This window comes from Hakea prostrata, chromosome 10, assembly GCF_041222555.1.
Source record: "Hakea prostrata isolate BN-2017 chromosome 10, UWA_Hpros_2, whole genome shotgun sequence".
In the NCBI taxonomy this organism is placed as follows: Eukaryota; Viridiplantae; Streptophyta; class Magnoliopsida; order Proteales; family Proteaceae; genus Hakea; species Hakea prostrata.
The window spans coordinates 26,983,731-27,010,556 of NC_142609.1; the positions used below are offsets into that span (position 1 = coordinate 26,983,731).

The following is a 26,826-nucleotide window of genomic DNA, read 5'->3' on the forward strand; positions in this document are numbered from 1 at the left end:
CCAAGTTCAGCTCTAGTAGGCCCAGAAGTAGCAAGTGATGGCCATGGAGTCATCTAGCCAATGGCATGGCACCAAGACTGGGGTTGAGTAGGGTGGTGGATGAGGTGAACCCTGCAACTTCTGGAGAAAGGGTTGTAAAGTTGTCAAACTTCAATGTTTGCAGAAGAAAACAACTTGCAGGAACAGCAGCAGGATCACTCCAATGGTGTAGCAACTCTACTGATGGGTGAAAGAAACTGCAGCTTATGGTGTTCATTCACAGTGGTTGCAGCAGCTTTATTAACACAACACAATTAGGGTTTGAATGCAAATTGCAGGGGAAAGAGAAAAGAGAATAAGGTAGGTTACATGGTTCAAGGTCTCGCAAGATCTCGGTTCCATGAGACCTAGTGATGAGACTAGAAGTGAAATCTAGATTCTGGAGAATACTAAATCTCGGCCGAGATCTCTGTCAGTCGAGATCTCAGTCTCGACCGAGATTTCAGTTCAATTAGCTCATTTGAATGGAGGATCTTGTCGAGTCCAGATGAGATATCTCGACCGATTGTTTCGCTAATCACCTTCTTTTAAGTCGACATCTGCCCACCTTGCTGGTTTTCATTTTATGGCCAGATATTTCATTGGAAAAGTGCTCGGATCTCCCCATAGGTTGCATCAAAACTCCATTTAGCTCATCTAAAACAACTAATAAATAAGGATCTAGTAATTTTGAAGCCAATCTTCAAGCAACGAGAGTGTTCTTCCCAAATTTCATTTTTTTTTCAAACACCTGTGGTCTACATTAGGTGTTTCTGTGTCTTTATGTGGATTAATGTATGTAGAACAGCTTTCCCCGATCTACTGGTGTAATCAGGCCAAGCTCACGTAAATCCTATTGAAATTTGGACCGTAAACCAGGCTTCATGGGTGCACCGAAGGGCTCGCTGAACCCTCAAAAGGGCGTTATGGTATTTTCCCGCCCCCTTTAAACACTGAACGGTCCAGAAAATTCCAAGAGATTTTTAGGACCCTATATCTACCTTTTGTTTTTTGATTGGACTACTGGTTAGACTCCTTGTTTGAGTTGGAGTCCTAGTTGGAATCCAATTTTCAAGTAGGGTTCCTTTTGGAAGTTAGTTATTTATTTTTGCAAGTTATTTTTGATTTAAGAGATCTTTAGAAGTCTCCTTTCTAGTTTGCTATTAAGTTGTTGAGTTGTAATGTGAACCCAATCTAAAGTGGATTCCCAAGTTTGAGTCTAATTAAGTTTCCTAGATTGAGTCTAAGTCTGTTTCCCTCAAGACTAGGCTATATGAACCCCCACTTCATTGTATGCAATTCAGTTATAGATTAATAAAATTTCAGAGACTTGGAGTTGTAGGAAGCTAGCCCACGACCTGGTTTTGAGGGAATTGAGAGAGATTCTGCAGTTACAGCTTTCTTCTTCATCTTCTTCAAGCCTGCGGCCGCCCTGGAGTCCTCTTCAGCTCAGTCTTCATCCAATGGACCCCTCCTAAACAAGCAAGTACAATCCCCAACCCCATTCCCACCCCAATTCCCCTCCCTACCTCATCGCAAGCTTCTTCCCCCTCTTCTCCCCCTTGTGGCAGCAACACCATACCCCTCTCATAAGTCCTATATTCCCTACCTCCTTTCCCCTATTAACCCTCTCCTAGGATTGTAACCCTTTTCTCTCCCCCTGTTGCTACTTCTAAACTCAACTACAGCCCCTCCTTTGAAGTTGCAGAATTTTCCTGCATATCATCTTCTTCATTGAAACCCGTAAACCCTAATTCCATTAGGAAACTCCTCAACTCCTAATCCAAAGCCTAAACCTTTCTAGGACTAGCATCCCCACCCCTTTACCTTTGATCCAAACCATTGCCTAACCAAGAGTCCTGTACACATGAGGAGACCTAAACTTACAAACCCTAACTTCTGACTTCCTACAATTACAGTTTATTAAAACAGAATAGTTTCTTCCAATTTTCAGACCTAATCTCATCCTAATCATAACACTAAACCTCCCCTCTCAACACCCAAGGATTGGAATTCAACCCAAACATAGCCGCAGGACTTCCAGAGTGTTTTGAGTAAAGTTTTGCTGCTTTCTATTAGTATTCTGAGTTGGAGAGCAAGGACCCAACCCTAAGTGACCTATTTTGAAAGATACTTGAAAGAATAGTTGTTGTCCACTAGTTCCAGACCTAGACAGCAAGGTTACAAGCCTAAAACTACTGCCGTCCTTTGAGATTTGACCCTAAGTAGAAAGGTGTTTGTTGGAGGGTATTTTTGGAAACCAAAAGAAAGTTCGGGATTTAGCGCAAGCGAGCAGGAAGCTGCTAGTATATGAGTCCACGTTGGACTTTTCTTTCCATATTTTTGAAGTTGATTGTAATTAGAAAACCATTCTCTAAATACAGAAGTTATTGTGTGGAGTTTCTCCATCAATTGAGGCTCCTCTCAGTCTCAATCTCCTTCTTCTTTCCTCTATTTTCTACAACTCTTTTATTTATTTATCATCTCAATCTGCTTTTCTCTACTTTTATTCCGTAATTTACATGGTGTTAGAGCACTAGGTGATCTAGAAGACTATTGATTCAAGGCTATTGAGGTTCATACACATACCTGCACATCTTGGTGATCCATCACTGAAAATTGAGAGGATTTTAGGTCATGACTCCAGGGGCAACAACACCTAACGCAGTACTTTTCTGTTTGTGGAAGAATCAATGGAGTAAAAGAAGCTCTTAAAGCCTAGTTTGGTTGGAGAATTGCTGCACAGATGCGTTGAGGTAAAGATTAGACAGCCCTTTTTGGAGATTCAAGTATACTGAGTAGGATAGATTCCTTTTTTCGGAGAGAAATCTGCTATTAGCATCGACTATGAGTAGCAATTGTCTGAACCTTCCCTTTTTGGAGTTCCGTCGATTTCTTCTTTCCTTTTTTTCAGATAAAAATCTGCTGTGCATCGCCTCTTTGAGATTTCTTTTCTGATTTCTTTTCAAGGTCTAATAGAGGTGGATGGGGGGAAGGGAAGGCTATGGTAGCGCAGGGAGGGGAGGGAAAAGCTTGAGGACAAGGGGAAAGTTTGGGGGAGGGCTGCGACAGAGAGGGGAAGGGGTAGGGCTGGGTGGGGGTCTTCTACATACTTGGGAATGCTGGATTGAATGCTTGAAGGTTGAAGGTGATGGCTGAATCTGCAGAACTGAACTAGAACTTGAATGCTTGAATGCTTGAATGCTTGAAGATCTCTGAATTGAAGAAACAGGAATAACTAGAAAGTTTTTGACACCTGTCAGGGCCTACCCTCATAGGAGACCTTACATTCAACCACTCAATTCATCAACTTATCCAAAACTGAAAGTAACTTACAACGAAGAGGCTATTTATAGCATAAAATAATAGACTCTAACCCCAACTAGGATTTCCTAATTGATGAGATCCAATTACAACTCAAACTGGATTCTTAAATACTTATCAAATGGATTCAAATTACTATGCGATCTTAATCCTTGGATTTGAGATGTGATATTTTAAGTTATCTTTAATAGCACATGCTAATTAGATAACTTAAGACTCAAGCAACCAACTTAACATCAAATTGGACTTCCTCAAAGCCTAACTTTGACTCACAATAAAGGACACAAAACAAACCCAACTTTGACTCAAATTGACTTAATGAAATTCTGAAAATAAATCTTAAATTAAATTTAGGAGTAAATTGACGGTTAAAATGCCCAAAATTCCCTCCAACAGTGTTCAGCCAGCCTATGGAGGCATCTTGTATCCATCCTGGGAGCCCACTTAGGGTTTCGAACAGGGGGTCCCCCATTTCGCATAAATATTCCCCTTGTTGAAAACTTTAATCTCCTGATGAATGTGTTGCTCTAGTGCTCTTGGATCTACGCCTTGGTAGTCCTTGGTGTAGACTCTTCCTCTCATCTTGTAGTGGGGAGGAAGTAGTAGGTGGAGGGCTGCCATTACTGCTCCTAGATAGAAATCTTGAAGAGTGATTGCTAGAGGGATTTGGTCTTCAAGTCTAGGAGTCTGTCTTTTAATGAACTAGGAGGACATACGGTAGTGGCTGGTGTAGCTTTTGGAATCCTTCTCTGTCACCAATTCTATGAGTAGGGCTTGGGTAGTTCTTGTAGTATACCCCCCTGGGGAGGTAGTGTGAGGCCCAACTGCCCAAGGGAGGGCCTATCTCACAAGGAGTTGGGGCTGGTACGACCCTGATGGATGGGGGCAGCATCTTCTCCATGGTGCTAGAAACATATGGGGTCCTCAGTGGTGTAGGTACCTCTTTGGCTTTGACCAGTGAAGTTGGTTTGACATGCTTCTGTAGTCTGTTGGGGCACCCTTGTCACTTACTGAGTCCTTGTTATAGCAAACTTGAGTCTCCTCCTTAATGTCTATTGCCCTAGCTTTAGTGTCACTGTCAAACTCTTCTGATGTGGCTGTAGTAGTCATGGACAACAAATGTATCTCTTTTGTAATCTCTCTGGGCCCTTGATATTGGTCCAAGTAGGTTACCTTATAACTGTAGACTTCTAGGGCTTCCTCTGGTGGTTGCTGTGGTGTCTTTTTGTCAGAATTAGTGTATGTTGGGGACAGCAACTCCCCTTCTTTGCAGAGACTCCCTGGCTAAGTGCTCTTCAATTCCAAGGTTAGTCTTATCAATGTTCTCTGGCACTTCTTCTAGTGGGAGCTTCTGACTGGGTGGGGCTAGTCTTCTCTCTGATTTGGCCTGTACTGTGCAATCATTCAGGGTGCTATCCTCTATCTGTAGAACTTCTGGTTTGGCTTCTTTGGGACAAGATCTGAAAACTCAGTGAGGAGCTCTCAAATCTGCAATAGTAGTTCTCCTTCTGGCTGAGCAGTCTCTGATTTTGTGGCAAGTGCTAGGCTTACACCCGTTTCTTCTTCAAGGTCTTCAAGCTTCTTGGTGAGACTCACTATGGATTGGGGTTGGGGGACAAACTCTTTTACAATCAGATTCTTTTCTACCCTCTTTCTTTCTTCCTCATGAATATTCAGGGGAAGGAGTACAAGGTTTTTCCCCTGGTGCCTAAAGGTATACTTATTATCCCTACCATATAGGGTTACATCTGTGTCAATAACCAAGGTCTACCTAAGATGATATTAGTGACATCCATAGAAACTACATTTCACACCACACCTCTCCAGAATAATAGTGAAGACTAATAGGCACCAAACATCTGAAATTTACCTCAAGAATCTCGCCGTTAGGAAGCTACACCTGATATGGTTTGGGTTGTTCTTCTACTGGAAGTTGAGACCTCTGCATAACAAGTTCAGACACTACATTAGCACTGCACCCATTGTCAATGGCAGTCTGGATGTGACTTTTCCTGTCTTCAGTCAAGTGTGGAACAAACTATGCCTTCTCCAGTCTTCATCTTCAGATTCAGTAACAAGAAATTTGGAGAGGGAATTCATCGTTGGTCCGTGGTTTTGTTGCATAGGAAGGCTTTTTGCTATCTCCTAAATGATTCTGACTGTTAGGAATTCCTCAATGGTGGTTCCAAGGCTGCTGGAAAACTGAGCTCTGATATTAATCGATGAAACCACAGATCTAGGGTTAAGGGTAAAAATGTAATTTCCCTAGAATGTGACTGCCCAGGAGTTCCCAGCAAAGTAAAGAGGGGATTTTAGGGCTATTGTTATTCTATGGTCCACAAAGTGTCTAGAGGTGTAGCATTGAAGTAGGGTTGCTTTGAGAAATTTCTGCAATTTCCAAAATTCTGCAAATTCTTCTCCATGAAGAAGATGAATTGCAGGTTTTCTTTGAAAGTCCAGAAATAGGCTGATTAGGGGAAGCTAAGGTTAGGACTAGGTTATGGAGTAAATTCAGGAATAATTTGAGGGCTAAAATGCCCAAAATACCCCTCCTGTTGGGTTTAGCCAGCCTATGGAGGCTTCTTGGATCCATCCTAAGGGCCCTACTTAGGGTTTCGGACCCGGGGGGGGGTGGTCCCTGTGTTCACTTTAGACTTCTTGCATAAAAAGGCCAAAGGTAGGAGGAGAGGAATAATAACTTGAGTGAAAGGAGTATTGAGTGGTACTGATAGAAATCAACAGTAAAACAATGAAGAAGTTAATACCAACTCCATATGGATAGATTTAACTATGAACAAGCCATAACAAGGTAGATTTTCATTTTTCCAGATCGATTCTACTTTTGTAATCGTCAATGGATCAAAAGACCAAGCAATTGTAACATATAATATTACACCAGGTTATGTTGTGACTTGAATTCTTGTACCCAATTTTGAAGATGGATCCGCACTAACATATTTTGGTTGGCATCCTGAATTATCCGTTTTTGGAGATATATGGTGGAAGGGCCCAAGCCTGGAGCCCACCACTTATCTTGGTCTATGGAGGGGGTGCTAGGGCGTAGCCTAGTGGTATGGTAAAACACGACCCGATTGGTCGACCCATTTACCCAATTGGAGTCTCTATATATATATGTATCTTATGTTTGTCTACCACATATTATTGAGAGACTTGGGATTTTCAGTTAAGGTTTTGGGTGAGAGTTCTTGGAATGCCGTTTCTTGGTGATTGGTTGTGAGAACTTCTTCTTTACTTCTTCCATATAGTGAAAAAGTTCTTTCTCTTCACTCGTGGACGTAGCACACCTGTTGTAATATTGAATGAATCCTTACTTGTGTCATTGTGACACTACAGGCCTTTATTTATAATAATAGAATGAAGTGAAAAATACAAGAATACCTGATGTGGGACTAAAAATAATAGAACTCCTAATAGGAGAAAACCACCCTTCTTTGACTTACGACATTCCCCCTCAAGTTGGTGCATAGATGTTTATCAAGCCCAACTTGCTAAGAATGCTATTGAATAACTTGACACTCAAGCTCTTGGTGAAGATGTTAGCTTGTTGATTATCAGATGTGACAAATGAAATCTGAATCAGCCCACACTCGACCTTCTCTTTGATAAAATGCTTGTCAATCTATACATGTTTGGTCTTGTCATGCTGAACTGGGTTATGTGTTATACTTATAGCTGATTTGCTGTCAGAAAACAGCCTTTTAGGTCCTTTCTAGATCTGCCCCAATTCCTGGAGAAGGTCCTTCAACTATAATGCTTCGCAAATGCCTTAAGCTAGAGATCTAAACTTCGCTTCAGCACTGGATTGAGCAATTATTGCTTGTTTCTTGCTCCTCCATGACACAAAGTTATCCCCTACATAAGCACAGTAACAAGATGTAGACTTTTTATCTTCAGGACATCTTGCCCAATCTGCATATGTATATGCTTCCACTCTAAGATGTCCATGATAAGAAATCCAGATGCCCTTACTAGGAGAAGCCTTTAAATACCTCAAGATACAATATACTGCACCTATATGTGAAGAGTAAAGATCATGCATGTATTGACTAACAAGGCTAACTATGACGGTGATATCGGGTCTGATATGTCATAGATAAATCAAACCAGTTTTTGATAGCTGGTCTTATCAACAGGTTATCCTTCCGTTGACTTCAAATGCTGACTTGGTTCCACTGGGGTCTCAGCAGGCCCACACCCTAGCATCTTCATCTCTTCTAGTAGGTCCAATGTGTATTTTCTTTGAGATAGAGAAACACCATTAGATGAATATACCAGTTCTAGTCCAAGAAAGTACCTAAGTTTGGCCATGTCTTTTATCTCAAACTTTGTCCCCAAGAATGCCTTCACAGTTAAGATTTCTTCCTCACTACTTTTTTTGCACATATACATCTCATCTCTTATTGCATCCAATCACAGTATCTGACTGAGGACTACAGATAGCTCCCTAATGGGTAATTGGATCAACCACATGCCAATGTTGTAGTCATGCTCACCTGAATAGACCATGTAGTTTGGTGATACAGCTGACATTCTCTCCTTAATGAATCTTTTGAGTAGAGCTTCCACAACCACATCTGGAACCCAAGGGTCCTAAATGGGACCATCAGCAACAGTGGCTCCTGGACCTCAGCAGGTGCAACATCTAATGCGGTATGCTGTACATCCATCTAAATAGCTAGAGAGAGAGACAGAGATACCCGATATTCCTAGTTCACTACTATTGTCTATAGTCTGTGAATGCAACCTACCCTTCTTGGCTACGTCAAACTCTAGAAACTTAGTTGGCTAAGGATTCACAATTCTGGTTCATCCACAGGGTTGTAAAAACAATATCCCTAGAATGATCTGAGTAGGAAATGAAATAGCAACGAGTAGTTTTAGATTCCAACTTTCCTAATGTTGTATTATACAACCTTATCTTTGTAGGTTAACCCCAATCGCTCAGGTGGTTCAAGCTAGGTTTAGGACCAGCCACATGATGCGAACATAAAGACCCCCTGGCTGAAACCCTAAGTGTGCCTTGAGGAAGGATCTAAGAAGTCTTGAAGTGGCTGAACCCTACAGGAGGGGTATTTTGGGCATTTTAGCCCTTAATTTACTCCTAAATTTAATTTAAAATTTATTTCAGAATTTTGTCAAGTCAGTTTGAGTTTGTTTAGGATTTGTTTTGAGTCTTCTGTTATGAGTTGAAGTGTGTTTTGAAGAAGTCCAGTTTGATTTTAGGTAACTTGAGTCTGAAGTTATCCAGTTAAGCATGTGCTATTAAAGATAAAGTGTGAGATCTCAATCCAAGGGTTTGTAGTAATGTGATTCCCTTTTAAGTTTAGATAAGAGTCCAATTCGAGTTGTAATTGGACTTCATTAGTTAAGGAGATCCTAGTCTGAGTCAGAGTATTTATTTTTCAGGCTATTGATAGCCTTTTTCATGCAAGTTATTTCAGATTTGATGAATTAAAGCTTTTGAGTGATTAATTGCACGAGTGTGCTAGGATCCTATGGGGGGGGGGGGACCCTGCAGTTGTTTTTGTGAGTGTTCTTAAATTGATTTCCAGCATTCAAGCAGCTTATACTCGAGCTCAGAAGGTTAAATCATCAAGTCCAGCAGGCTACTTCCAGTTCCGAGCAAGCATTCAAGTGAGTCCCCTCCCCATTCCCAGCTTCCTTACTCTGTCCGCAGTGCTTCTCCACCCCTCCCTTCACTGCCGCAGCCTCCCTACCCTCTTCCCCTCTGGTTCAGACTTAGAAAACCCTCCCCTCCCCATCACAACTAGTCCCTGACCCTTCCCCTTATTCTCCTGCAAACTCAGCCCCTTCCTCAAGCCCTAGAAACCCTCCCCCTTCCTCCCCCTTCCCCACGGCATCAATTCCTAACCCTATTTGGAATTCCATATTCCCAGCCCCTTTCAACCCTCTTTCAGCCCTATTGGGATCGCAGGATCCATAGGTACAACACCCCACTGCCCTTCCCCCAGTCCAACCCTTCAACCCTAACTCTACAATACCTGTACTTCATCTTCAACCTTAGAATTCTGCAGAAAAATTTAATTCTCAAAAATCTGATTTTGTTAAAGTCTGATAAATTGGAACTCAACCTAATTTAAAGGACAGCAACATAAGCTTACTCTGGGCAGCAGAAACAGCAAGGAATTAGCTCACTCCTAGCCCTGACCAAACCCTCTAAAACCCAAAAACCTGATCCTTCAAATATTCTGAACCCGTTTCACAATGTGACTGAACTCGAGAGTGAGAAATACCTTCTGAAACTGTAGAATTCTTCATCTTATCAGCTCGAATACTCTTGGGTAGCTACATTCTAGGGAGGTTACAACCTAAACCCTAACCCTAGATCCGTGGTTAGATTAATTGGTATCAGAGCAGTAGGTTCCAGCAAGCTTCTAGAAGTTTAAAACACCATGGATGAGCCAGATTCAAGGCAACAGTTGGAGCAACTTCTGAAAATATGGCAAGACATGCTAGCCCAATTGACAAAGATGAACACAAGGGTACCAACTTAGATCAAACAAGTAATGCAGATCGGGTGCAGACTCCAAAACCATCACCCCCCCTCCCAAAACATAGATCTCAAATCTATGTACCACATGGTGAAGGAACAAGTGGCGCAAGGAGCCACAGAGAAGATGAACCAAAATCATACCACCCTAGAAATTCTAGAGACAGAAACGGCTACACCAGGAAGTCAGGTATGAGAATATAGCACAAGAAAGGTATGAGCCAAATGGTGGGCAACAGAGAAGGCAGTCAGCAACACAACAGTTATTCGAGGAGTACTTGAGAGCCTACTTTACTGGAGGTCAAAAACAAAGAAAAGGTACATACCACCACAAGGTAAAATTGGAACTAAAAGAGTTTAATGGATCCCTTGATCCTCAAGTTTTCTATGACTGGAGGGCAGCCCTAGATGATTACTTTGACTGGAATGACCTATGAGAGGAGAGAAAGATGTAATTAGCCAAGAGTAAACTGATTGGGGCAGAGCCAGAGAGTGGTGGAACACTATGTCCAGAGAGCTCTACTATGAAGGAAGAGAACCCACTACATGGGACCAGACGAGAAGAGAGCTTACAGAAAGGTGCCTCCCAGAACACTACAAAACCAGACTCCAGGAGCAGTTCCATACACTGAAACAAGGTAATTCCTCAGTGGCTGATTGCAGTTGCAGTTCGATTCTTTGGCCTCTAGAACTGGTACAAGGGAGAGCAAGCTCCAGACTATGACTAGGTTCAGACTTGGTCTAAAGCTAGACATCTGGGTAACTGACATTGTTGATCTAAGGGGTCTATTTTTGACAAAATATTAAGGGTTGAAACACTGTTAGGCCAAAAGAAGTAGTCCAGCCAGGACTATAGGAGAGATCCACCCCTCCCCAAACCCCCCAACCCCACTACTACTGTAACCCCAGTCAAAGCAAAAAACTATGGGCCTGTATTTAATAATAACCCTAGGATATGTTTCTTCTGTAATGAGAGAGGGCACTTTGCTAGAGAGTGTCCTAAAGGAAGGGGATTAGTAGTCTTAGATGTACCTCCACCAGACCCCATCCACTGAAGAAACCCATGAGTGTCCACCTCTAGAGTTCGAAGATGAGGAGTACAGTGAAGATAAGATTGAAGCAGTCCACCTCAACTTAGTCTCCAGAGTTTTGATGATCACATCTACTGCTGAAGAAGAAGACTGGAAGAGAAATACTATTCCATACCAGACCTAAGGCAGGAGGACTCAAAGCCTTAGCCATAGTGGACAGTGACAGTAGCAGAGGACTTGCTATTGACAGGTGCATTAATGCAGTAGTAGAGGACTTCCTATTGACAGTGGCAGTAGCATTAATGCAGTTTAGCAGAGGACTTTCTATTGACAGTTGCAGTAGCATTAATGCAGTAGCAGAAGACTTCCTATTGGCATTGGCAGTAGCAGAGGACTTCCTACAGAAGATAGGACTGACGGTAGAGAAGCATCCAAAGCCCTACAAGCTAGCACATCAGAATGACTCAAAATTGGATGCAACCACTAGATGCCTCATCCCAGTCAGCTTGCACTAATCTGATGCCATTTGGTGCAGTGTTCTTCCAATGAGGTCCACTGATATCATACTAGGAAGGCCATGGCTGTTTGATAGTCACCATTCCTTGCAAAGAAAATAAGTGCATCTTTGAGCACGAAGGCAAAAGATAATACTACTCCCACTCAATCTAGCTGAAGATATCAAGAAGAGGCAAGCCATGCACACTAACCAACAGAGTCTTGCTTAGAGCCAGCGGATCTGGATGAACTAGCCGAGCAAGACTCTTTCAAGGCCTAGTGAGATGATAGAAGCATTTAGAGCCCCAACCAAAGGCAACTGTTCATTGATGATGAATGTTTTCAAGAGGGGGAACATGATGTGAACACAAAGGCTCCCTGGCCGAAACTCTAAGTGGGCCCCCCAGGAAGGATCTAAGAAGCCCTCCATGAAATGGCCAAACCCTAAAGGAGGGGTATTTTGGGAATTTTAGCCCTTAATTTACTCTTGAATTTAATTTAGAATTTATTTCAGAATTTTTCAAGTCAGTTTGAGTTTGTTTAGGATTTGTTTTGAGTCTTCTATTATGAGTTGAAGTGTGTTTTGAAGATGTCCAGTTTGATGTTAAGTTGGTCACTTGGGTCTTTAGTTATCCAATTAAGCATGTACTATTAAAGATAACTTAAAGTGTGAGATCCCAATCCAAGGGTTGAGATCTCCTAGTAATTTGATTCCCTTTTTAAGTTTAGATAAGAGTATAGTTTGAGTTGTAATTGGATCACATTAGTTAAGGAGATTCCAATCTGAGTCGGGGTATTTATTTTCAGGTCATTAATAGCCTTTTTCATGTAAGTTGTTTTCAGATTTGTTGAATTAAAGCTTTTGAGTGATTAATTGCCTAAGTGTGCCAAGATCCTAAGAGGGGGACCTTATGGTCGTCTTTAGATGAATTCCCTTTTAAGTTTAGATAAGAGTCCAATTTGAGTTGTAATTGGATCTCATTAATTAAGGAGATCCCAGACTGAGTCACAGTATTTATTTTTCAGGCTGTTAATAGCCTTTTTCATGTAAGTTATTTTCAAATTTGATGAATTAAAGCTTTTGAGTGATTAATTACCTGAGTGTGCCAGGATCCTAAGAGGGGGACCCTATGGTTGTCTTTGCGAGTGTTCTTAAGTTGATTTCCAGCACTCAAGCAGCTTATACTTGAGCTTAGAAGGTTAAATCATCAAGTCCAGCAAGCTACTTCCAGTTCCGAGCAAGCATTCAAGCCCTAGAATGCTTCCTTACTCTGTCCACAGTCCTTCTCCACCCCTCCCTTCACTGCCACAGCCTCCCTACCCCCTTCCCCTCTGGTTTAGACTTAGAAAACCCTCCCTCTTCCCATCGCAACTAGTCCCTGACCCCTTCCCCTTCATTCTCCTGCAAACCCAGCCCCTTCCTCAAGCCCTAGAAACCCTCCCCCTTTCTTATTCTTCCCCACGACATCAGTTCCTAACCCTATTTGGAATTCCATAATCCCAGCCCCTTTTAACCCCCTTTCAGCCCTATTAGGATCGCAGGATCCATAGGAATGACACCACACTGCCCTTTTCCCCTATCCAACCCTTCATTCCTAACTCTACAAAACCTGCATTTCATCTTCAACCTTATAATTCTGCAGAAAAATTTAATTCCCATAAGTCTGATAAATTGGAGCTCAGCCTAATTGAAAGGAAAGCAACAGAAGCTTATTTTGGACAGCAGAAACAGCAAGGAATTAGCTCACTCCTAGCCCTAACCAAACCCTCTAAAACCCTAAAAACTGAACCTCCAAATATTCTGAACCCTTTTCACACTGTGACTGAACTTAAAGAGTGAGAAATACCTTCTGAAACCATCGAATTCTTCATCCTATTAGCTGGAATACTCCTAGGCAGCCACATTCTAGGGAGGTTACAACCTAATCCCTAACCCTAGATCCATGGTTACATTACCTCAGCTCCAAAGGAGTCAAATGAACAGATTTGGAAGGGACACAGTTAAGAATATAAAGAGTTGTCTTCAAGGCTTCACCCATAAAAAGTCAGGTAAATTAGTCCTACCAACCGTATTCCTCACCATCTATTAGGGTGCGATTATGCCTTTCAGCAACACCATTCTACTAAAGACTGCTAGGCATAGTAAATTGACCAGCAATACCAAAATCCTCCAAGTGCTTGGTGAATGAATCCCCTCTCTGCCATAATACTCTCATTTTTGTTCAAATCTAACAATTTTTATGACTTCCCCTAACTATTTCTCCCTTAAAGATCTTGAATTTCTCAAGAGATTCAAATTATCCCTTAATTGAGTACATTAATTTTATCGAGAGTAGTATAAATGTGATGAAATAATAATTTTTACACAAGGTGGCTGAATGAGGACCACTGATGTAAGTATGAATGACCTCTAACAGGTTAGAACTACGAACTGCCAATTTCTTTTTGGTTTTAGTCAACTTACCCTTACGACAGTCTATAGACTCTACACAAGTCTCTAGGTCATCTTCAAAGGTAGGGAGGATGTTGAGACTTTATCAACCTTCGTACTCTTTCCTCAGAGATGTGGCTAGGCCTCTTGTGCCACAATGTGTAAGACTATTCCTTAGGCGAGGGTCATTGGGGGCAATTTTTTCAACTTCATATGAGACATAGATATCCTTATTGGGGGTCGAACACAATCTATATAATCCATATGAAATTGTGTAGCAATTAACCTTATTTGAATTAAAAAAACATAAGTATTTTATTGTCTTTTACTTCAAAAGAATACCCTCACAAGTCTAAAGCTAAAAGAGAAACTACATTTCTTCCAAATGTAGGTACATAAAATGTGTCCTTTAACATTGATTAAGCCAGTTATATTAAAATGATGCCTTTAACTAACTCCATGCCTTCTTCTACGTATGTCCCAAGTGAGATTTGATTCCCTCTTAATTGGCTTCCTGTTGTTTATGAACCCATGTATTGTGGAAGTATCACTATCTAGTTAAAAGGAAGGATGGGACTATAGAAAAATTAGATTCACAAACAATGGCCGAAAAATCAATACCTTTATTCTTGCATTGGCAACCAAGCCATGTACTTAGTGCAATCAGCCTTCATGTGACCCTTTTTAAGTAATGGTCACCTCCCTTCTCTAAGGAAGCTTTCTTGGGTGCCAAGTCATTTGTGTAACCAGAATTTTAATCTTTACCCTGAGCATCCTTAATAAGTATGGTTCTAGAATATTTTTTATTTTTTTATTTTTTAAAAAATTTTCTTAGAAGTGAAGGGTGCAAACAAGGCTACATGAGCTTTGTCTTTCTTAGCTATAACCCTAGAGATCAGGTCATTTATGAACCAGGCATATTAGGAATTTTAATTGGTCTTTACAATTCCAAACTTAGGGGGAAAGGTGTTAAGGGTTTGATGGATAATACAAGGGTGAGGAAGAGAAATGTTAAGGGTCTTGAGTTTGAAAATCAACCGTCCTACTCACCTCCTCCAAACCATCATACCTTATATTAAAGAACCCTACAGAAACGTACTTGAACAACACTGGATGAGACTCCTTACCAGTGTGCCATTGCATCCAACAATTTATTTGCAGTGTACTCAATAGGTAAACCACTCTTTAAGTGTTTCTGATGGACCTCTTAATGGACAGTAAGTAGATATATTACTTTTCACCCAGGCAATATGAACCAATTTTTCATCTTTTGTACTCTTATTAGTCAGATCCGTTGGTTTCTTAGTAACCAAGAATGTGTGGACATCGGCCATTTCCATAACAAACAATATATCCTTTATCCATTACCTAGAATTTGACCCTAGAAGAATGCAGCAAGAGCCTTTGAACAATCCGTGCAAACTCTTTCTTGTGTTTTTGCTCCTTAAAGATTAGAACGGATAGGATTGTTCAATAACAACCTTATTATTGTTAACAGAAAAGATGAATAACAATCAAACAATTCATACTTTATTAACACAATGTAGGTAATAGATAACTTAAAAAGTTATAATTACGTCACTAGAGATCACACATTTTACCATGTAAACACCTTTGGGTAGTATTAATGACATAGAATTGTGATACTCCCTTACGTATCAGTAGCCATGGGAGCGTTCCAACCTTCGAAAATGTAGCATCTTGGGGTGTATAAACTGCTTGGATCATTGAACTCCTAACCATTTGGTGTATGTGTCACCCTTTTAGTGCCAATACACAATTACCACCTTTGGGTGTATGAAAGTGCTTTAACACTAAGAGACATCCCATTGCCATATGTGATTGATATTCCACAAACCTAACTATGAGTGCCACTTTGGCAATCGCCCACAATCAAGTTTATGAAACTCTCTCATATTGCGATATGTTTTATGTTATCCATAACAAATAACAATATTAGTTGTAATTTTAAATTGAATGGTAAGGGGGTTGGATTGCTCATAAAATCACAACACATGTTAATACATCGTTTGGAAAAGGTTCAAGGTTTCAAAAAGGCAATACATTGTTTAGAAAAGGCTCAAGGTTCCCAAAATGCAATCAAACTATATAGAACATACATGCTATACACATCATAATTGCATAACAATCATATGAAACATGCTCAAAATACAAAACCATTAGCAAAATGCAGATATCGTGCCCAAAAATATGCTCAACAGCTAAAGTACAAAAGCCATAAATATATCATATCATTGGTTCACCTATATAGGAGTGGAATTAGGTCTTGAAAATGGTTCTAAAAGAGACACAAGGAAAATAGCTTTGGTTGTTTTTGGAAGTAAAAACACTTTGTAGGCGTTTGATAAACTTGCTTGTGAAAACGAAGACATTATTAGCAAGGTATTAGCAAAGTTGTTATGTTTAGACTATCAAATTCCATGAATACCCTTCTCTAGACTCTTTCATCTTTAGCACACATCCAATTTTTTGCTTCAAGAAGTAGACAAAACAATTTCTTAAAGTAAAAATTTTCATAAATTTCAATTTTAAGTTAAAAAAAAAAAACCTGAAACAAAACAGCTTTATCAAGTGGTTTTTACCCATTTCTTTTTGTTTCTCGAAACAAGAAACATCATAAACTATTTTTTGGTGGGTTATCAAGTGCGTCCTAACCGTATAGCATTCTAGTCATAGTTGTCAAGGTGTCGCTTTGGCGTCTTGGCGGTCTTTGTGGAGATGAGGCGACAAGCGCCTCATATAAAGGCCATAAAGCGGTCGCCTCATGCTTTGTGGCGTCGCCTCAGACGCCTCGGACACCTCAGACCCATAGGCGACCACCTTTGTGGATTTTAAAAACCATCATATTTTTTATTTCGAATCAAAGGTAAAATATGAATTAAAAATTAAATTCCAATTGGGAATCATCTAATTGTTGAGTGCATATATAAGTTTTACATGAGATACATGGGATCATTCTAACATCAAATCATTAACCAAAAAAGAAAAAAAAGAAGAAAACCCGAGAATCACTCGATCCCAATTGTTTGCGAGCCCTAACTCTCTGCTCTAGTCGTCTTTGTCTCTCGGCCCTCTCCCTCTGCTACTCTCTTCATCGACGACGAAGGTCATCAACTCCGGCGACAGCTAAAAGTATCATCGGCGATAGCCAGAAGGCCCAGAACTCTCTTCAGCTTTTCATTTCTTGATTTCTTCTATCACGATTCACGCCTAGTACTATCTTCCTTTGCTACTCTCTTCAGTTCCTCTCGATCGATGACAAGCGGCATCCGGCGACATCCGGCGACAACCAGAAATATCACCGGCGACACACTGTACTGTCTTTTTCAGTTTCGAAGGTAAAAAATTGGTCGACTAATGCTACTAGCCTGCTACTCTCTTCTGCTTTTTTTTTTCTTTCCCTCATAGGCTCATACGAAAGCCACCGTAATTGCAGCGGCTTCGGTCACTTTCTCAGGTGACGGTATGTCGCCGGAATTTTTTTTTCTGCATTGTAACAATGTTATAAGTTGCTGTTTTTTTCTTCTTCTGGTTTGGTTTGCATTTTTGAGATATACTGCTTGGTGTATGCACTGTGTACATGAGATTCCTTTGAACTGCAATTCTTTTGATATTATTTGCTTTTATTTATTTATCCCTTGCATTTGATGGTGCTAGTATTGGTGACATTTAATGAAGGTATGTTGTCTAGTGTTTATTTGTTTTGCTCATACATCTATGTGTTTACTATTTAGTTACATTTTATCGTATCTTGATTCTTGTTAATGATAGTATGATACTTGAAATTTATTTAGGACTTACTATGTGTGGTTTGTAGTATGTTGGATGACTTGTGGTAGGCTAAATGGCTAAAACTAGTTTTTTTTTTTTTTTTTTTTTTTTTTTTTAAAATTTTTTTTTATCATATATAAGATATGTTTATAATGAATTAGTGTATGAGATGTACACTAAAAAGTAAAAATTTGACTTAAAATGCCTCGGCTGCCTCAAAAGCACCTCGGAGGGCGCCTCGTCAACTCATCACCCCAACTAGCTAAAACCGCCTCGCACCGCCTCGTCGCCGTGACAACTATGATTCTTGTTGTGACAAAACTAGATATCACAATCGAGGTGACATGTAATCAAATAAGTTTATATTTACTAAACGTCACCATGCAATTTTTAGCAAACCAAATCAACTAAAACAAGTTTAATAGAAATCAAACCTTAATCAGCCAAATGAACCATTAATAGCAATAAACCAGAACCGACTGAACCATTGACTGGTTAATCTAGGTTGACGCAACCGGGTCACCCCATCAGACCATCTAGTCGAGTCATGGATCGGGTTGGGTATAACCCATTGAGGGGTCAACCCACCATATTATCATACCTTTATTAATTAATAAAAAAACTATAAAATTGGGAAAAATTATTTGCTAGAGTGTGCTAGGATGCCACGTAAAGGAGCATTACTAGAAGATACATGGTCCTGCGAATACGGAAGATGGTTGAGAATAGGGGATCCAAGCCTGATAACTACACCAAATCTTGGAGATTTGACGGTGAAAATATACTTGATCTAATCCTTTAACCATACTGATAACCTCTGGCTCTGTGTAATAGTCGGTCATCTTCCAACCTACATCGATGACAGAAGAACAAAGCCTAAAAAGCCATCCCCCCAAAAAAAAGAAAAGAAAAAAGAATACTATAGATCCTCCTTGATCTTTTCAAAAGGGGCTTTGTGATCCTACACACATCAGTAATTCAGTATTGGGAGAAACATCATTTAGCATTAAATTCCTATCATCATCAGGCAAAGGCGATATAACATAGTGGTCATAAAAATCGTTACATATCATAGTCATAAAATGGGGTATAACTGTGGCTTTGAAATCCATCTATAGATATTATGAATAGAATTTTCAGTGCCACCCCGAGTTTCCCCCTAAAATTAATGCCACACCATGAGTTACCCAATTTATTAGTTAGACACTTAGACCCCCCTATTACTTATACCATTAGTCCTTTTATTCATCAATTTCCAATCAACTACCTAAAATGCCCTTAACTAATAGATGTGAATGAAAGGAATTCTCCTTCACTCATCTTCTACCAACCTTGCAACCACATCCAAACCCCTTTATAGCATTACACCATCGACCAAGATAGAAAATGGGTTCACCATTTATGCAGATTCAAAGAATGCAAATTGTCGTCAGCTATGTAGGTTATGATATACGCTAGAGACGAGGGAAGAGAAAAAGCGCACTAGAGACGAGCAAACCAGAAATGACGAGACGCAGAGTAGTGAGAGAGAAGAGGGTTTTTGGCTGAGAGAAGATGGGGCAGAGGCATTTGTAGTTTACTGAACCTTCGGCTTCTTGGACCCAAACAAGCTTGGACCAGTCATAAGAAAGAAACAAATGCCAGATTGACTCAAGATACAAGATGAGTCAACTGAACTGAGTCGATACAAGACCTGTTTTGGAATTGTTTCATTCAACCATTACCAATAGTTACTGAAATGTCAAGATCATCAAAATCAACCCAATTGAATGTTTAAATATATCATTTCCTCAATATAACCTAAGATAGATCTGCGTTCAACCATGGAAAGTTATTTCGGCGAATTTCGCCAGTTTCGCCCCCCGGCGAAACGAAACCAGGGGGCGAAACGAGATTAACATTATATCGCCGAAAAATCGGCTATCTCGGCTATATTTCACTTGTTTTTCGCCGAAATAACGATTTGTAATGATTTATCGCCGGAATATCACCGTCTTGAGTTTGTTTCCGCCCTTCCGGTGATGGCAAAAAATTAACTTTTGATTTCAGACTGAAATGACGAACAGAAGAAATGGAGAAGAAGATGAATAGTTTAAATTTGTTTTGATAATTTTTGAGTTCCGTTTTTGGTATTTGAACCTAAGTTATGGCATTTCAGTTAATGTCCACACACGTGGCTCATAAATAACCATAAAATTGTTTATAAAAAACACAAAAAGCAAAAAACTTAAATTTAAATATGAGAATGATTTGACTAGTTGACTTTTTCATATATTATTTTATATAAAAACACAAAAAACGAAAAACTTGAACGTAAATATGACTTTTTGAAATATTATTTTATATATATTTTAAACACATGACTGATGATTTGACATTTTGCAGGAAATTTTATAGTAATTTGGGGGCGAAATATCGCCTAGATTTCGGCGATATTTCGCCCTTTCGCCCGGTTCGCTGGGCAGCGAACCGAGCGATACGAACGAAACTTCGTTCATTGCGTTCAACTACCTTAGAATAATCTTTAATGTGACCACTATACTGACTGTCAGTTTCACAGCCAAGTGGTATCTATATTTCTCCTGGAATTGCTAGGTATTCAATCAATTATAGATCCAATGATGCAAGTAGAACAATATCTGAACTGTTGAAAGAGGAGAGATAACTGCACTGCTGGAGATATTACCCCGCATTGGTACTGGGCAAGTTAAGTAACTAGTTACATATGGTTCATAAGAAAGAAATGACAAATCCAACATTTTCGATAGACATTCTTCTAATCTGTGCCCAACTTGCTTTCATTGTATAACAATCCTCAAAATCACCTTGGAGAAACTTGAAGACCAAGAATTGCCAAACTGCTGAAGATAGGGTTAGATTTAACTTCAAACCATTCTCTTATGACCGTGAAGGGATGTTTACATGACACTAATTCACTTCTACAAGATCACCTCATCTGAATTGACCATGAGTAGTTATGTCAAAAGGTCTTGGTGGATCGAACCACCATCCTCTTAGAACATGCCTAAGACATGGTCTAAGAGGAGACTTGCTCTGCAAGTTTGACCCAAAGACCCATAATGATATATTTTGCTTGAAATGTTTCTATAGCTTGAAAGTTGAAATATTGTGGTAATATAATACAATATAGGATAATGATAGCTTTTTCTTGGACCTTACTAAGCCAACATCAACAAAATCTGAGCATCAAGAAATCCAAGAAGTTGGAAATCGAGCGTATATTCTTGACCCTTACTCCAATATACAATAACAACAATAAACCTTGTCCCAACTAAATGGGGTTGTCTACATGGATTCTTACCTTTCAATCGGTTATGTTTGAGGCCATGCTAAATACAAGGCGTAAGCTATGCATATCCTTTCTCACCACTTCTCTTAAGGTTATCTTAAGTCTACCTCTAGCTCTTGTAGTCTCTTCAATCTGGATTATATCACTTCTTCGTACATGGGCATTTATAGGTCCCCGTTGAACGTGGCCGTGCCACCTCAAACGACTTTCTTGAAGCTTATCACTTATGAGAGCAACTCCCAAACCAACTCTAATATGATCATTTTTTATCTTATCCTTCCTAGTTTTGCCACTCATCCATCTTAACATCTTCATTTCTACTACACTGAGTTTATCTATATGATTCTTTTTAACAAACCCAACACTCTGTCTTGTACATCATAGCTGGTCGAACAACGGTCCTATAAAATTTTCCTTTAAGCTTTAATGGAAATCGCCGATCACACAAGACCCCGGATGCACCTCTCCACTTCTTGCACCCTATTTTAATTATTTTGGAAACCCTTTCTCCAATATACTTCTTAAAAAATAGCCCAATATTTTTCACCCAAATAAATCCTTGATCTTCTATTTTAGTCCATACTTTTTGAGAAAATGGGTGTGGCAAATGAAAGAGTATTGTAAAAGCCCCTAATCTACTTCAAACCCCCCCCCCCCTTTTAAGGAATAGAACAAATAGAACCGACAAACTTGATTGAAATAACATACGTGGTTATGTACATTATAGCTGGAGGGGTCAGCAATCTTTTTGTGAGTTGAAAGGGCTGAAATGATGTGAATTTTTTTCCTGTGTATTTAACTCCCATTTATCCAACGAGTTTAACCAAAATAAGTCTACAAAGAAAAACAACAATTTGACCAAGTCTTTTAGGATTTTAGGGAATGGATGGAAGATTGGTAGGTTTCTTTAATTACAAAAATCGATAAATAGAACAAAACTGTTTCAGCAGTGTAAGCAAGTGGCTTTGGACTGGAGATATGATGCCTGGTAGGGCCTGTAATAGTGTATCAGTGGTATTAAATCTTGACATGATTAGATTGTTGAAGTAGTACTCCTTTTTTTCAAAAGATGGTTATGTTAAAACAAGACCCCTATTTCAACATATGTAAATCACCAGTTAGAAGTTATTAAGATTTTAAGTTGTCAAGAGTTCCAACTGCCACTTGTGCAGGTTTAGGAGGCTTGATTTAGTGTTTTCATGCTAGATACAATCCTTCAAGATTATTACTAAGGCAATTTGGGAGGCCTAATGCCCTCAAGTCATGCCCCCATGTGCCAGGCACCCCCTACATAACCATTAGGCTGGCTTCTCATGTTTGGGACCAGTCCTATATCATGTGTCAAGGGTGTGGAGTGCGGGGTGCTCTCTTGATTGAATTCAGTTTTTTATATTCACCTGAATTACTTGAACAGCTTGACTAAATCAATCCTTTCTGCCTTTCAGGGTGCTGTGCCATGCTAACTGTTAATGCCTACAGGAGAACTAGAGTGCACCTGTAAAGAAGGAAGAAATCAAAGAAAAGACATGTTACAGATGCAGTCAGAATTAAGAGCAACAAATGATGTGACTCAGAATTGTAGTATTTGTCTGGAAGCAGAGTAGTGCAGAAGCACACCCGAGGCCTTGATCCATAAAATCTCAGTAGAGTCAATATGTAAAGATTTGAAAGAAAATACAATCTTCAAATAGCTCACGAAGCAAAGGTCACAAGAAGCTGGAAAAAGAGTTTAATAGGATTGTAACTTTCATGATCGATCAACCACCATTCACGAGTACATCCCAATGTAGGCTGAAACTCCTCCCCATTACAAGATCTGGACTGGATCTGACTTTCACGGCCATCTTCCATCCAGAAGTTCCATTTAAGTTGTAATGACCCTGAAATCTGCTACTGTTGATTACTTAAGTTTTACCTTCAGAATTCCTTCTCTTTTAAAGGAAAACCATCCTCCTAAGAGATACCCATTGAGTCCCAAGTTACAGCTCCTAAAGCCCCGTCTAACCCCATTGACGTAAATATCATAATTTGTCTAGCTAACGCTAACTCAGCAAGCCAAATGTAGCTATAAGAATTGGCTGAAATTCATGCCAACCCACCCTGTAGCATCATTCCTTTTAAGCCCCATACAAATCTTATCGTTGTAGACCCCAAGCAGCCGCTCCCCTTCTAGACATCCAAAACCCCTATTTTCGCTCTGGTTTTCTGGTACTCCTGCAACTCTAGCCTTTCTTTGGTCCCTTTGGTCCAAGTGATGTGAACCAAATTCTAGGGTTCAGTTTGTTGGAATTATGCCCTAGAATTGGGCTCACTCTGGGATACTCTCTCTAGGGAACCAGCAGTTCTCTAGGGCTGTAGGTACCTTTAATCGAAGGACTCTTGGAGGAATTAGGACTTACGAAGGTTTTAAATAAATGCCTAGAAGGTTTTTGAAGCTCAAACCTTGCTGGAACTTAGATTTTAGATCTGGTATTTAGGTTTGGGGTTTAGTTAGTGGGTTTTGGGGCTGAGATGGAAGGGTATTAGGTTTGGCTGCTGCTGTCATGTAGTTTCAGATCTGAACTTTTAAGTAGGGTCTAGGAAATTAGGTAACTATGGAATGGGCTATTGTTTGTACTATAATTTTAGATCTAATACTATTAGGTTTGGGTTTGTTTGAAGCTTCCTACTTGGGCTAGGATTCTTAGGGAAGTTAAATAGAGTTAGCGGAAGGTGAAGGGTAGGAGACAATAATCCTAGAAGGGATTGAAGTTCAGTTGAGGATTTTGAGAGTTATAGGGTGTATAGTAAAAATAGGGTTTAGGGTTTCTAGAGGTTGATGATGAAGTGCCAAAAATTCTTAAACCTAATGGAGGATGACTTAATTGGAGAAACTAGAAGCGAGGTTTAATGTATCCCACGATACCATATGATACTAGCTGATACATATCCATATTTGACCCAACCGATATGATACTTCTCAATACGTCTCTCCATTGAATTACACTAAAATACATTAGCTAGAGCGATACAATACTCGATACAGGACGATACGTCTCTTAAAATCACCTAACCGATACGATACTCGATACTGATACTTGAAGTAGGACTAAGGTCTAGGAAGGGTGTGATCCAACAAGAAGGGAAAGGGGAGGTTAGGGGGTGGGGAGGGACCTAAAAGGGATGGGGTTTGCTATTGCCACAGGGAAGAAGAAAGGGCTTGGGATGTGCTGTACTTAGGAAAGAAGGAAGGCTACTAAAATTGATTAATTTTTTCTCGAATTGAAGAACTATTGCTGGAGCTCGAAGAAAACTAATCAAAACACTCACAAAGCCTTAGAGCAGGAAGGCTGGTTTAGCTTCTGTAAGCGAGGTACTTCCTCCTTGAAGTTTCGCATCTTCGAAGAGGGAACTCTCCCCACCAGTCACAAGAAATGGAAAGTCAGGTTTATCACATGCCGCGTTCCTTCTGATAGAGTCGTTCTAGATTGGTCGTCTTCAAGTCAGAGTACCGTTCGAAAAATGAACGTCTAACCCTCCTTGAGCAAGGAGTAGCAGGACCTTTACTCCCTCTTTGATGGAGGAAAAGGGACTCCCATCCATGGCCGAGAGATGGAGTTTGAGGCCCCTCTAGTTCTCGAGGAAGTCATGGTTGGTAAGTCCTTGTATCCTCTTTTCTTTTGCTGCCTTCATTCATCGATGTCGTCCTGATACCCCTTCTCTTTTTTTTTTTTTTTTTTTGTGTGCAATTCCTGAGATGTCCATCAACAAGAACTTCCTTCTTCAGCGCTACATGGACTCTCGCACAGCTGCCAGAAGGGAACATGAGAAGGCTAAAGGGACAGGAGTTGGCTCTTCTACGTCTGTGTCTGAACTCCCTAGTTTGGTTGCCAAGACTCCTCCAGATTCGGAGTTGAAAACCACATCTGAGATTACTCGGGAGGCGGTAGAGGAGGAAGTCGCCGCGACTGAGAAGATCGATGGGGCTCCTTCAAATGTTCCTGAAGAAGTCCGTCCTCCTGAGGTGGCTCCTGCCAATGAGGGTATGGCTCTTGAAAGCCACAAGCGTCCAGGTTCGTCTTTCCAAGACAAAGGAAAGGTGAAGATGGTTTGCTTTGAGAAGCCCCCAGCGTCTAGCCCTCAACCAGCCTCTGGGCAGTCCATACTAGGGGTGATTATAGGTGTGGAACCCATTCGTGGGGTCCCAGCTAAGGCAGTTGAAAAGGCCTTTCAACCCCCAGCGGCTGTTCTCTCAAGTGTCCCTGAGGAGACCCCTTCAATGGCCGTGACAGTGGTGACTGCCGCTGAGGCGAGGCCCACTCCTGAAGTCGTATCTCCTTGTGCAACGGCTACAAGTGAGGCAGTGATACCTGTAGAGGATACCCCACCTTCCCTTCCCCCTAGGTGGATCCAGCAATGGGAGCTCTTCAAGGGGTATAAGATCTTGGGGAATCTCACAAAATCGAGCAAATGGGCTAAGCATGCCACTGCTCTTGCCGATAGAGAAGCCTACAATGAGTTGATGTCTTTAGAAATTCATTCGCAGTTTGCCCAGTAAGTCTCGGGTTCAAACAACACCTGGTGCTTCCTTCATCTCTCGTTCTATTAGCTTTGCTGACATTATCTTTTTCTATAGGCACCTGTACGCTTCTTTGAGCTTGATGGAGTCATACGTGAGGAAGTATAAAGCATCGATCCATGAAAGCTCCAGCCTTACTCGCGACCTGAATTATCAGCTTGACAAGAACAAAGTCCTTCAATCTAAGTCTGATGATGCTTTCGCAGAGGCAAACAAGTCTAAGAAGAGTCCGGAGGAGGTAACGTTAGAACTATGCAAAGTTTGCTCTAACTGCGAATATTATCAGAGGGGTAGGGAAAATGCCCGAAAGGAGGCTGAAGTGGCAAGACGGAGAGAGAAAGTCGCTCTGGCAACTAAAGCTGCATTAATGGAGGAGATGAGCTCCGAGTTGTCTCAACTTTGTAATGACAAGGAGGCTGCAGACGACACGATAGCCGAGCTCCGAAAGGAAGTTGAAGCTGTCTCCACTTCTCATTTCAAGCTGACCGTTGAAAGGGATCAATTAGTTGCTGATCTAGCAACTTCCGAGAAGAAGGTTCATGATTTGACTGCACGCAGCCCCCGCAATGTTGAGGAGATCATCAATGAGTACAAAGCTTCATAGGAGTTTAAGGCTAAGCTTTCTAGTAGAGCCATTCCTGGTTTTGAATTTGGCTTGGACATAGCTTTTGATTTGATGGTGAAGAAGCTGCCGAAAGAAACCCTACAGAGGGTCTATCAGGATTCTCCTTTCGATGCTCATACTTGCGAGAGGCTATAGATTCCGGTTTTCAATTGACTACAGGAACGGACTCCTGGGATGCCTTTTCTGGAAGTTAACGCTACCCCAGCTAATGCTCAGCTTTTGCCTCCTGAAGACGATCCCGGGCAGACTACTTCTCCCCCTGCTCCCTTGAGTGACTCAGCAGTTGAAAAGTAGTTGTAAAGTGATTTATGATCTTTGAATATAGGATGGTAGCAAAAACGTTATCTTTGTAATCTCAGCTTCAAGAAAGTTTTTATACAAGAATACTTGTTCTTTCATTTTGCTGAAGTTGTGATTTCCTATGATTCGCCTTCCTTATTGGTAAAATTTCTTCAAGTGCGTGGCATTCCACGCATGGGCAAGTTCCGTATCAGCCTCTATATCCTTGAGCTTGTAGGTTCCTGGCTGTAGTTCTTGGACCACCAAGTAAGGTCATTTCCATCTCGTAGACAATTTGTTCCTTTGTCTTGGGGCTGAGATGTCAGTTTGTCAGAGAACCAAATCTCCTAGTTGAAAAGTCTTGCTTCTTACCCTAGAGTTGTAGTATTTTGCTACTTTCTTCTGGTAAGCAATGTTTCAATAGAAAGCCA

At 40.6% G+C, this 26,826-nt stretch overlaps 1 protein-coding gene across 3 annotated transcripts in view; it reads left to right on the top strand.

Moving 5' to 3' along the window:
- Window positions 1-26,826, top strand: part of LOC149002387 (histone-lysine N-methyltransferase, H3 lysine-9 specific SUVH1-like) — a 43,731-nt gene that overhangs the window by 3,558 nt on the left and 13,347 nt on the right. For 2 of the 3 annotated variants that reach the window (XM_089136693.1, XM_089136692.1), the window contains exon 3: window positions 22,379-22,579. The exons of the other annotated variant lie outside the window; for it this stretch is intronic. The gene's annotated coding sequence lies outside the window, so the exon portion shown is untranslated. Of the gene's footprint in view, window positions 1-22,378; window positions 22,580-26,826 lie in introns of those variants that run through there. 3 annotated transcript variants of the gene reach the window in all.